Source organism: Gallus gallus, chromosome 1 (assembly GCF_016699485.2).
Source record: "Gallus gallus isolate bGalGal1 chromosome 1, bGalGal1.mat.broiler.GRCg7b, whole genome shotgun sequence".
Taxonomy (NCBI): Eukaryota; Metazoa; Chordata; class Aves; order Galliformes; family Phasianidae; genus Gallus; species Gallus gallus.
Window position 1 is genome coordinate 169,071,857 of NC_052532.1, and position 12,615 is coordinate 169,084,471.

The 12,615-nt window shown below is 38.8% G+C and overlaps 1 protein-coding gene across 3 annotated transcripts in view; it reads right to left on the bottom strand.

Moving 5' to 3' along the window:
* The window catches only part of CAB39L (calcium binding protein 39 like), a 61,654-nt gene that overhangs the window by 46,587 nt on the left and 2,452 nt on the right, over window positions 1-12,615 (bottom strand). The window lies entirely within an intron of this gene.

A 12,615-nucleotide genomic window follows, 5' to 3' on the forward strand; every position in this document is an offset into this window, starting at 1 on the left:
GCCAACTAAAGTTCCACATTATTCAAAAGAATTCTGTATGTTCCAACATTTGCTTGAGGAAGCTACTCTCAGCCCTGCTGCACACCAGCATTAGGCAGATGCATTTAGGGCTCACCTCTGGTCGCTATTCACAGCCCTACGTTACAGACAACAACAAAACAAGTATGAAAAACACCTTGGAGAGGTGTTTCATAGGAGTACAGCAGAAATACTCACCTTCCAAAGGGCAAATATCTTTTGCTCGCCATCCTAGTTCCTAACCAAGGCAAAGAGAAGTAGTGAAAGCCCCCCCTTTGAAGAGGAAAGGATCGGCAGCGTGCCTGGCTTCAATCATTCTGCTATTTTAAGCACAGAGAGGCAGCAGCCCCTGCGCCCTGAACCTCACAGCATACTTCTGCATTTGCACAGGAGGCGCTGAGCCATCTTCAGAGCAGCAGATTTGTGCTCCTATCTGTACAGCGTATTGTGATTTGTGGCTGTGTTTTACAAAACACATCATCAGAATATGTCATTCCTATGGTTTTGGATTGCCCTCAACAGTACTGGGAATGAATTAGTGCTGCTCCTTCTGCACCCAAAAGTACTGCAACAGGTGACACCAAGTGGCAATCTTTGTTCTCAGCCAGTACTGTGAATTACTGGTGAAGTATTTTCTTAAGAGGTATTGACTGTTTTTTTAATCTTGATATCACAGCATTTGAGTAAATGTCATAGCTAGATTCAAATGGTAAGAACTCTGCCCTTGGGCAACTACTGAAGGTATTGGCTTTTCTTAAGAATGCACAAAAATATGAGAATGTTATATCATTAGTTTCCACTATGTAATCTTCAATTTAAGAGAATTCTTTTGTTTTTTTCTTCCCTTTATCTGAACTCTCCCTAGGGAAATTATATCACAGAATCATAGAATGGCCTGGGTTGAAAAGGACCACAATGATCATCGAGTTTCAACCCCCCTGCTATGTGCAGGGTTGCCAACCACCAGACCAGGCTGCCCAGAAATATCGTATCTATACTACATTCATATTTTCAACAAATAAAAAGATACCCCTCTGTTACCCCTTAGAGCTCAGTGTTGGTGGGTACTAACCTGAAACTGCATGAATAATCACAAAAAATATTTTAGTTGCATATTCAGGGACCCCACTGGATAAATGGTGTATCACAATGTTAACAGAAGTATTCACAGCACATTCTGATTGAGAAATGCTCTGTAAGCATAAGAACATCTATAAAACTATTACGTGTTTCAGACTGTGTGTGTCAGTTTTCATGGTTCCAAGGAGTATGTTGAATATGCACTCAATTTACAGTTCAGCTCTGATGGGCTTCTACCTGAGGAAATACTTTTTGACTTTCCTGGGAGCTCTCTATGTGCAGGGAGAGGAAGAAACTTGTCATGCCCCCATCCCTGTGTGGTAGTCAAAAGACAGTTCAAAGGAGTGCAGCTATTGGGGCAGAGAGCAACTTTCTCTGCTTTTCCAATCTCTGTTTCATCATCAGTGCAGTTAATTCTCAGATGACAGGAAAAGGTCCTGCATCATCCTCAATAAATTAAGCCATAATTACTTAATGTTCTTACCTGCTCTCTCTCTCTTTTTTTTTTTTTTTGCCAAGAGGTTATTAAATATTTCAAAAGAAATAATGTTTTCTTCAATTCATAATTTGTAGCCATTTCAGGTAGAAGGATGATGTAATTATGAATAGTCAACAATTCTTCACAGTCTAAAAGTACACTGAAAAAAATATGTCTGTGCACTGCTAAAGGATCCCAGCCTCCACATATTTAAATTCCATTATATTATTTAAATTCCATTATATTATGTTTCCTTTAAAGTGATGAGAGACCTCAGGCTAATACACAGTTAGAGTACTTTTGAGAAATGTTTGTCCTTGTTTTCTTAAATTATGCCGTCTAATAAGGACCAAAGAGGGAAGAAAACAAAAGGCATTCCATTATTCCTACCCTTTATTTTCTAAAATGGGAAAGAGAAATTAAGGAGCTTGAACAATGAGTGTGGTAGCAATAAATTACAGAGGCAGATGATAAACATGTAGTACATGTATATTAATTCTGCTCATTTAATCACCCACTTACAGTCTGTCTACCTCCTCCAAGATTACTTCCAGCATTCCAAAGCCCTAAGCAGCCTCAGATAACAACCAGAAAAATGACTTTCCTTCCCCCAAAACTGCTCAGTGCCAAGGCCCTGAGCAATCAAAATTCAATTCTACACAGCAACAAGTTGTGTAATACCAGATATCAAGAAGAGAAACCTTAAAATACTAAAAAGATTAAAAACCCCAAAACTAAAGGAACCCACCCAACAGGATTTCTTCCTGCTCTTACAGAGCCCAGGATATCGAAATTATTGCAGTTTATCAGGTATGGAGTGAGGGGACTAAAACAAATTACTGACATTGCTTATCTGCCCTATAGAGACATCACACCTCAAGTCATAGCACTTAGCTTTACAACAAAACGATACAAAAAAGTGTATTCAGTGACACTTCTAAAATCCCATAAAATAAGAGGAGAGGTTTTATTTGTGCTTTTGTATTATAAGCCTGCAAATGCTCATTTTTCCCCAAACCCCCATAATGTGGCCATTCTACACTGATGCTACTAAAACTCTTCATCTACAGTTTATCTCCAGCACACACATACCGGCACTGAAAAACAAGTTTACATGTGCCTACTCACTCAAACACAAAAGAAGGTAAAAAGGGGTATGATATGTGGAGAGGTAGGTGTTTTTTTCCTACGCTCACCTAAAAGGCAGCCAAGTTTCTGGCCTCTCTCAGAACTAGAAAACTGAGATCTCTGAACTGAATGTGTGGGAATAGAGAGCAGTGACCTGCAGCTGTGTTGTAGATGAAGCAAGCAGTAAGGATTAGACGGGTGCTTCTGGGCAAGCTATTCCTAAAACCGCAAACATGTCTTCAGTGGTTCCCCCTCTTCTTCCTCCTGGCTCCCTCTAGCGATCTGAAACACACACTGCGTTTTCTTCTTCAATGCAAAGAGATGGAATTACTAAAGGTAGGTATTTTTCTGTTCTGCTTCGATTTTAAAAACCTGCTCTAACTCTTATGAACTGCTGCTGAGTTTCTCCTGAATTTATTATTCACAAGTTCTTCACTCCAGCGTCACGCATCACACTGACTTTTCTACCAGGAATCAGAAACATTTATGTACAAAATACTTCATGTATGAGCCATCATGTTTAAAATTTACTAATTTTAAAGCCATCTATCAGCTCTGCCCTTTCAAGTAGATTAAAACAGGTACAGTGAAACCTTTTCCATACACATTCACCCCTCACCCAAAACAAGAATGTCTCTAAAGAGGTTATACGACCAACAGCTGAAAAATGAAATACAGATTAAATGTTTATGCCTGCCCTAAAAAGTCACTTATAAAATGTTAATCACATCCCTTATCTACCGTGTCCCAACATAAAATATGATTAAGAATCATAATGGCACTCCCATTTTTATGAGTGGAGAACATTACCTTCAGGAACAGTGAACATTCTGAAATGACAATGTCAAAATTTTTACCTGTGGACTGAAACAAAATGTAGTCATCCAAAAACCAGTAACTTCCTGGAGGACTGAGCAGGTGCTTTTAAGGTAATTACAGCCTGTACCTCTTCAAAGTGCTCCTATCCCAACTTTGTATATTCAACCAATTCCACAGCTTGCTTTTTTTTTCCTTAATAATGAAAATAAATGTTTGTTCTATTCATAGAAATGAAAATGTGAAAAGGAAAGTTCATTTCAGAAGGAACTAAAAAAAGACCTTTGCTGAAGATCTAAAATTTAACCTCTCTTCACAGAATTACCATGGGACACTCTATTTTATAGCTCATAGCACAGCACACACACAAAAATCATCTACCATAACAGCAACCAAACTTCCTACTAATGCTTTAAGCTGAAAAGCCTGTTAATGCATATCTTACTCTAATGCTGATTTGTCATATAAGTATTAAGACAGACCAGCTGATCTCTGATGACAATAATTACATGTAACATGTGGCTCTATTTCTGAGAAGAGAGAAGATGGGTTGGGAAAATAAAAAACAATGGATTGAGACTTTTCCTCTACTGACCACTTCTACAGAAGTCTAAAACATTTTTCATCACATGCTCTCAAGATGATTTGCAAGCAAACAAAATTAAGCTTAATTTAAACCAAAAGTTAAATGCTCCCACGAGTAATACCACTTTAGTATGAGGAAGTCTAGCTGTCACTGAGCAAACACACATAGTTGTGCATTCTAAAATGTGTTGTTGAAGAATGTTAGTAGATAGAAACCAGAACTGTCATTCTGGATGACATTCTGGGAGTTGATGGAGACAAAGCTCCAAGAGCAGCTGACACCAAATACAAAGTAAAAGAAAGAAATATACTCCAGAAGAAGGACCACCCTCGTCTTCCAGCTTCTGGCAATTGGCATCTTAGAGACTTTTTAAAGTGTCATCCAAAATCACCATGCTCAATAGCTACCAATGGTTCCACAACCACTCATTTTAAAGACACAAACCCAGAAACTATTTCTCTCAGGAGAGTTTGAAATTATATCTGCAATACTTAGACACAACAGATTGCCTCTTCCTCTTAAGACTGAGCAGCCAAGAGAGCCGAGACAGCTGTTCTATATGGATAAGAGACTGAATAAGACATCAGCAACGTCAACAATTTACTACATTCCACTCAGTTACTTCTTTAGGGCACCTCAGTCTTCTCATATTTTTTCTCATTACCAAATTGTATCCTTCACTAAAGGTAGTTTAAAATACTGGATCAGGATAGGGAACCTCAAGAACAAGTGATCAGAACAAGTTCAAGTTCTCCCCCTGTACTCAGCTCTGATGAGGCTGCACCTCGAGTATTGTGTTCAGTTTTGGGCCCCTCACTACAGGAAAGACATTGAGGCCCCGGAACATGTCCAGAGAAGGTGAGGGGTCTGGAGCACAGGCCTTATGAGGAGCGGCTGAGGGAGCTGGGATTGTTCAGTCTGGAGAAGAGGAGGCTCAGGGGAGACCTCATTGCACTCTACAACTTCCTGAAGGGGGGCTGTGATGAGGAGGGGTTTGGCCTCTTCCCTAAAGCAACAAACGACCTGAGGAAACGGCCACAAGTTGTACCAGAGAAGATTTAGATTAGACATAAGGAAAAACTTTTTCTCTCAGAGAGTGGTCAGGCACTGGAGTGGCCTGTCCAGGGAGGAGGTGGTGGAGCCGCTGTCCCTGGCAGTGTTCAAGAGGCATCTCGATGAGGGGCTATGAGATATGGTTTAGTGGCTTGTGGTAGCAAGGATAATGGGAGAACGGTTGGACTAGATGATCTTGTAGGTCCTTTCCAGCCTTGTGATTCTATGATTCTATGATTAAGTCCAAATTGCACTTTTGGAGTCACTGAGGAAATATTATCCATGCACATTTCCACCCTACTACAACCCATCTACTGTTCTCTCCATCTGCGCTGCCCAGCAACTGACATCACAAATTAATTATTATGCCAAGCACATACAACCACTAAGTGTCCAATTATGGGTTGAGTTCCTTTATTTTTAATTAACAAAGCAGGGTCATTCCTCAAACTCCTGAAGTGGAAGCAGGCCCATGGCCCACCAGCAGTTTTAGTGCAGGAATTCTGCACTGAATAGGAAACAACATGCAGTAGTGTTCTTGTCTTCAGAATAACCTCTATTTTGAAGCAACAGCAGCTGAGGCACCCGTGCCTGCTTTGATTCTGCTCCTGGGTAGCCTTAACAGTGAAGACCCCTGACAGGTTCTGGCTTTGGACACCGGGAAAAAAAATTACTCACCACATGACATGAATGGTAATATCTAAATATACAGGTTGTATCAGGTCAAATATAATGATGGAAATCTTCTTGGCAAACATCACTTGTCGGCACATCTTTCAATGCAATCTGACAGCTCCTTTATTACTCAGCGTACAGATCAATTGTTACACTCGCTGGAAATAGCCAAGAAATGCCAGCTTTCTCGTGATAATGGTGGATTACATATCTGCTCTCTTTCTACAGAAATAATTTATTTTTTCTCCTTTGTGTGTTTTTTTGTTTGTTTGGGTTTTGGTTTGTTTTTTTTGTTTTTCCAGAATGCAATCCCAAATTAACAAGGAGGCAAAACCACCTATATACTAAATTAACCAGGGTCTCTGATCCAAGGAGCTGGAACTGTAGGCCTGCTAGTGGAAATATGACAGAAAAGTCTTGAAACCACTTCCTTAAAACCAGCAAAGATCATAAGGACATCAAATTTTGTCTGACATTATCGTCAAACTGGAGTGTCCATCTAAGCACCAGTGAAAAGAAAAGGCTTATTTCATGAGTGCAGAATCCTGTGAGAAGGTTGTGTACCAAGAGTCAGACCACTTTAACTTCCCATGACCACAGCAAGACAGTCCCTACTAGCTGTCAGCATGGGATGAAATAACTTTCACAAGCACAAGAACTTCTACTGAAATATTTCAGCACACAAAGACCTGAATCCAAACAGCTGCATATTAGCCAAGTAACTAAAGACATAAATATAAGCTATTTAATATCTTACTGTTTATGTGCTATGTGACTCCTGTATTTGCAAGAGAACGCTGCTAGAAGGCTTTCCCCTCTGTTTATGCATAGATACTAACCATGATCAAATGACTTCAACAAACTCAGAAATTCCTTTTTTTTTGTCACCATCTACACTAAGTGCACAGATATGCTTTTCCAACGCCTGCAATCAGTACCTACTTCACTTCCAAAATATGTCTGGAAGTGCATCTTTCAAACTTGATTATGTTCCAGAAGTAAGGTCAATAATATTGGAAAAGAAATCTCCTATTCTGAGTTCAGTGTATTCAATTACTATCAGCTCATGGCTGTCACATCATATATGGGAGTGTCTTTTCAACTGTCTGCTGTCCATGGACACCAGTATGTTGCAGTGCTGTTTCCTAGGGCACTGTTTCTCATTTTTAAGGTGCATCTAGTCTGTTTTTCATACTGATTAACTTCCCAAAGCTGACTCTGAAGGAGTCAGCTAATGTGCTCTTTGATTCAATCAAACATATGAGGGTATGCCATGCTTTGTCATTCTTATGCTCTAAGCAGCCTAGATGAAACTGTCAGGAAGGATTTTGCAGTTCATGTAACCGTGGGTTTGACTGAGGTTGGGTTTTTTTTGCAAAAAAACATCCAGTAATTGAACATCACAACATTAGATAGATCTTAATTCAGTGATTCTTCATCAAGCGTAACAGTTTCATGAGTCAGTTTCCTAGACAGTAGATCAATCCCTTAATCTATCTGATACATTAGATCTTCTGTAATGCCTGTTTTCAATTAATTATACTGAATGGCAGTTATTACATATTAGTAGTTCAGTTTTGGAAAGTTTTACATTAGCCACTTAAAAAAAGATTTTCCTCAGTCTGCATAAATTTGTAATAAAAAATTCCAAGTGTTCTCTGGAAGCATTCAAAGTCAGGCTGGATGGGGCTTTGAGCAACCTGGTCTAGAGGTGCCCCTGCCTATAGCAGGGGGTTAGAACTAGATGATCTTAAAGGTCTCTTCCAACCCAAACCATTCTGTGATTCTATGATGATGCTTTATGTCACTGTTTATTGCTACAGTGTGAAGGATTTGGTCATCGTTATACAATTATTTGGATATTCAGTTCTATTTATGCTACAGATGTACATAGCAGCTCTGCCTTTTCAGCATCACTATTGACAACATTAGTGCAGCTATTAGACATATGTCACTGCTCTTTTTCTTTCTGTTATTTTCAGAACTGCTCCTTAATTAGCCTTACACTAAGAAGCTCCCAAAGAAAATATGGAGAGTTTTCTTCAATCATTTTAAAAAACTAAATTTATACATATTATGTATCAGCTGCTGCCCTTGAACCACTTCTAAAGCAAGATGGGACTCCCCTGTTGCTTAAACCATCTTTTAGCATTCAGCTTTGCATATTCTAGATAGCCATGTGCTCTCACACTTTTTTCCCCTCACTTTGAGCATCACTGTTATAAGCTCTGTTAGAAGTATATTAGTGATGTAACAACATATCCTGCAGAACTGAAGATCTGTTTAGTCCATGTTTTGTAGTCTCAAAAATAGGAGTGGTACATAGTTTAGCAGCCATCTTCTCCCATGACCTTATGAACTGTGATGAGAGAAGACAGTTTACAGGATGGAGAGTTCAATGACAGAGATGAAAAACAATGGGCAGAATGTTTTCTCAGCATTTAACTGCTTCCCAAGAAACTAGAATAGTAGGAGAGTATCTTGGGAAATCCTCTGGTAAATATTTTCCTTTCCCTGACTAAAGAGGGTTGTACACAGATGAATCATAGTGGCATATATATTTTATATTCATATCGGATTTTTTATTGAAGAGAAAATCTTTACCAAAAAGAATGTATCCTACCTAAACATTACCAAGTCAATTTGACCTGAGTTCACTCCTTACTTGACCTCAGTGTTCATTCAAATCTCAGTGCCTTTGATGACCAAGAGCATTTTGTCTTCCACTTCCAAATTTTGCCCAAGGCAGATGGCTGCAGTAGAGCAGTACAGATGTCTCGGGCAGTTACAGACTTCAATACAGATTGCAGTGTAAAAGATGCAAGATCTATCAATGCCTTGCAGATAAGGAGGAGTAGGAACAAAGGTCAACACAATTTCTATGTAATAAACTTCTAACTCAGCTAATTTACTAGGTTACATTAACCGATCTGTCAAAAAACAAACAAACAAAAAAAACCCTGAAACCCACAAAAACAGAGTTTTCCCAGAGGCTAATTTTATGATACACACAATACATTTGCTTTGAGAGATACCTACAAGAACCCCGCAAGCCTGCCCCCAGCCTGTAAAACTCAATTTGATGCTTTATTTGGAACAAAAATAAACCAGATATTCAGATGCAGATGGCTCCTCCGGTATTCAAAAGCAATAGGTAGCCAATGACCATCTCTAACTTATTTGCAGAAGTGAAAGACAGCTGCTTGACAAACAGTGAAGTATAGCAAATGAAAGTATGCAATTAAAAAGGTACACCTGAGAAGAGAAAGCCGATACAGCCATGGCTCCCTGCTGAAAAATGAAAAAGTCCTAACAAAGAGCTGAAGGTTACATGTTGCTAGGATCACTACAGTTGCTGGAAAAGAATTTTCATTCCATGCTATTTCAGTTTCTCCATATTCAGTAACTTCCAGTGCTCTTAAGAAGTCATATATAATGTCTTACCAACACTTAAGCGCAACTGAACTCTATAGTTGCAATAAAACATTACAGCTAAATTTGTTCGTGTCCACTTTTTTTCACATGCTCTTGTGCTAGATTGACAAGGGGGGGGGCTATGGAAAATCTGTCAGTCCAACAGCTATCACTCAGTTGGCTCCATATTTCAAAACTCAGTTATGCAGTATTGGTCTTTGGTCATACACTGGGAGGGCTTCCCTTCCCTTCCCTTCCCTTCCCTTCCCTTCCCTTCCCTTCCCTTCCCTTCCCTTCCCTTCCCTCCCCTCCCCTCCCCTCCACTTCCCTTCCCTGTCCCTCTCCCTCTCCCTCTCTGGAAGTAAAAAGCACCTGCTTATTCAGCACTTTCTTTCATCTAAATTACGGTCTGTTGGAGCAAGAAAAGCAAGAAACAAACATCACTAATATCAATGGATTTTTTATAAAAAGCTTATGCTGTAATATCATCTAAAGACGTCATTTCACAATTAAATTGCTCTAGGAACATATGGCTGCCAATCTATTGTCTAGTATCATTCAGTCTTTGTCTGGGTATTGTATTGTAGCAAATAGTATACTTATCTTCTTCAGTGCCAAACTCATATATTAGAATTAAGCTCAGCCAGCCAGCACACTGCTGGAAACCTGAAGCACATCACTTGTGAGAAAGGCTTGCAAAGGTTTATACCCACATTTCACTTTGTCTATTCAGTGCTGCTATTCAGTTCTAGTCACTTAGGAATTCTACAGCAAAAACAATAGAGAATTTAAATCCAGTCACTACTGAAAGAAGCTCATCCAATTCTGCTTTTCATAGAAGGCTGGAGGGTTTCTGGCCTAACACAACCTAAAATGCAGAGAATTTGAATCAGGACATTTCTGCTGTGCAATGAACACCTTCCGTAATAACCTGTATACAGTGCTCTGCACAGACCTGGAGGTGGCTCATACTACAGAAGCAGTTGCACAGATGCTTTAAACTGAGATAAGAGCCACTGACAAGAAAATTAGAAAGCAATCCACCTTCAGATGCTAATTTTTACCCTTTGGCCACCCCCAGTTCCCTGAGAGAAGCAGAAATATCAAGAGCCTGCATAGTGAATTAGACGGGGAATTTTATTCAGATAAAACTAGCTAAAACAAATAAGTAATTTCTTTTAAACCCCAACCAGTTCTCTGAGCCAGTTTCATTAAGCAGCCACACAAATTAACAAGGGAGGGCTGAGTGAAGCAGTAAGAACAGAACCACTTCACTGTCTGACAATGCCAAATTTAAGCGTACGCAGGATTGTGGCTTACCTGATCCTTCTCCATAAAGCTTTTTCATTGTTTCCTACAGCCGTAATCAAATTTTTCTTAGCATACTTAAAAATGTGTTAACTTCCAGTTTTATTTGACAGTGGTTATTGCATCTATACATAATAATTACTTCAGTTTTGCTACATGCATCATTTTGATGGGCTTTGTTATGTCAGGTGCAACTCTAAGTGAGGCACTCACTGCTTTGTGTTTGTACTCACCTATCAATCACCAGGCATCACAGTGAAGGCTTGCAACTTACTCTACGCTTTGATTTGAAAAACACAAGGCAGAACAACAACAAAAAAAAGAAGCTCTGGTACAACATATAATACACCTCCTAGTAGTGGGAACACTGCAAGTTCACTATATCTAGAAATTTTAGTCTGCTACATCTTCATTTAATTAAAATATTTTGTGCACGTAGTTTGATCTGCATGCAAACCCACAAACAAAGCCCATAAAAACGGTTAGAATATCTTATGAATGCTAGCTTTACCTCAGAAAATATCAGTGTCATATGTAGTTATATTCACATAAAGAAATAAAGATAAAAAGGGTTTCAGTCATCCATTTATTTTTAGTTCTTCTCATATACATCTACAGCGTGGTTTCCAAAGATCACAAGCACAACTGTAACCACAGGCTTTCAGGACTGTTAATTCATCCCAGTCACCCAAAATCAGAGAACATAGCTTTAGGCCTGATGTCTCAGTGTAATGTAATGTAAGTGGGTTGTGGCACAGGAAAGACAACTCATGCTCCTTGACTTCACCCAGCACTATCTAACACTTAAATCAGTCCTTTATTACTAGGTTCACACAACTATCTGGAATCAATGTCGGCAGTTAATGCTGAGGCTCTAAGACAGAAACACAACTAGAAATGAAAACAGTTCCACAACATAAACAGTCCATAAAGATGAAATACATTACCAGTCTCCGACTGCAGACCTTGAAACATACGCCAGCTAGTAGATGGTTAAGACTTCCAGCTTATTGGGCCAGACTCCAAAACCCTCAAACTAGTTGGTAATTAACAGATATCTAGGTCCTCCACATGAAAGAAGTCTATTGTTTCAATGGTGACACAAATTTTTTCTTTCCTTTTCATAGCAAGTCTCTGCGCGTGCTTAAAGACTCCCTTAGGGTGACTAACAGCTTATGATGTTGGGAACTGGAATTTCTAAATAGATCATTTTTTTGACTTTAAATTGTGAACATTCTTAGAACACAGGTAGAACAAAATCATTTAACAGGACCAGTGTCTTCCACAAGAACTGAATATTCCTTATCCTTGATTAAATAGCTGGAAAATTTAATATCCAAAATAACTTAATACTACCTAAAAACTAACATATCTACAACAGTAACAGAACTACAAAACAGCACTGAGGGCCTGTAAATACTGTGCAGTATTTAGTAAGCAACATACCTACAGAAAATACTAGTGTGCATCTTCATAAATAATGTATAACAGTCAGACTTCTAGGGTGAGTTGAAGGATGCCCCACTGAACATACATTATAAAGAAGCAATGATTTATACAAAACTATCATCTGTTCTCTGATTTGTTTTCTTTGTCAATATATATTAGATGAATGAAAAATAATAGACTACATTATTACCAGACTTATACCAAACTATACTTAAACCAAACTATATAAACCAGACTTAAACTAATCAATGCAATGAAAGAGAACATTATCTTAAATTCCTTTTGAAAGAGTTAAGTATGGTTACCTACACTTATCTGTAAGGCTGTAAGTTAAATCACAAAGAAGGACAAAAGTAGGATGTGACAGAGAAGGGGCAGGTAGAAGTATCAAACTGAGATGAAGGCACGTTAAGAAGAAAAATGTCAAGAAAACAAAAAGATAATCCAGTCAGAAAAGAACAAAAAGCTACATGAGAATCACGAAACATTTTCTGAATGTCTGTGGCTTTCACTGCTTCACTGTTTTCTGATCTGACTGGTGTCTCTGTACCTCACCCAAGCTTATCTGGCCAAATGAAGATATAACCAGATCCCATTTTACTCAAGATGT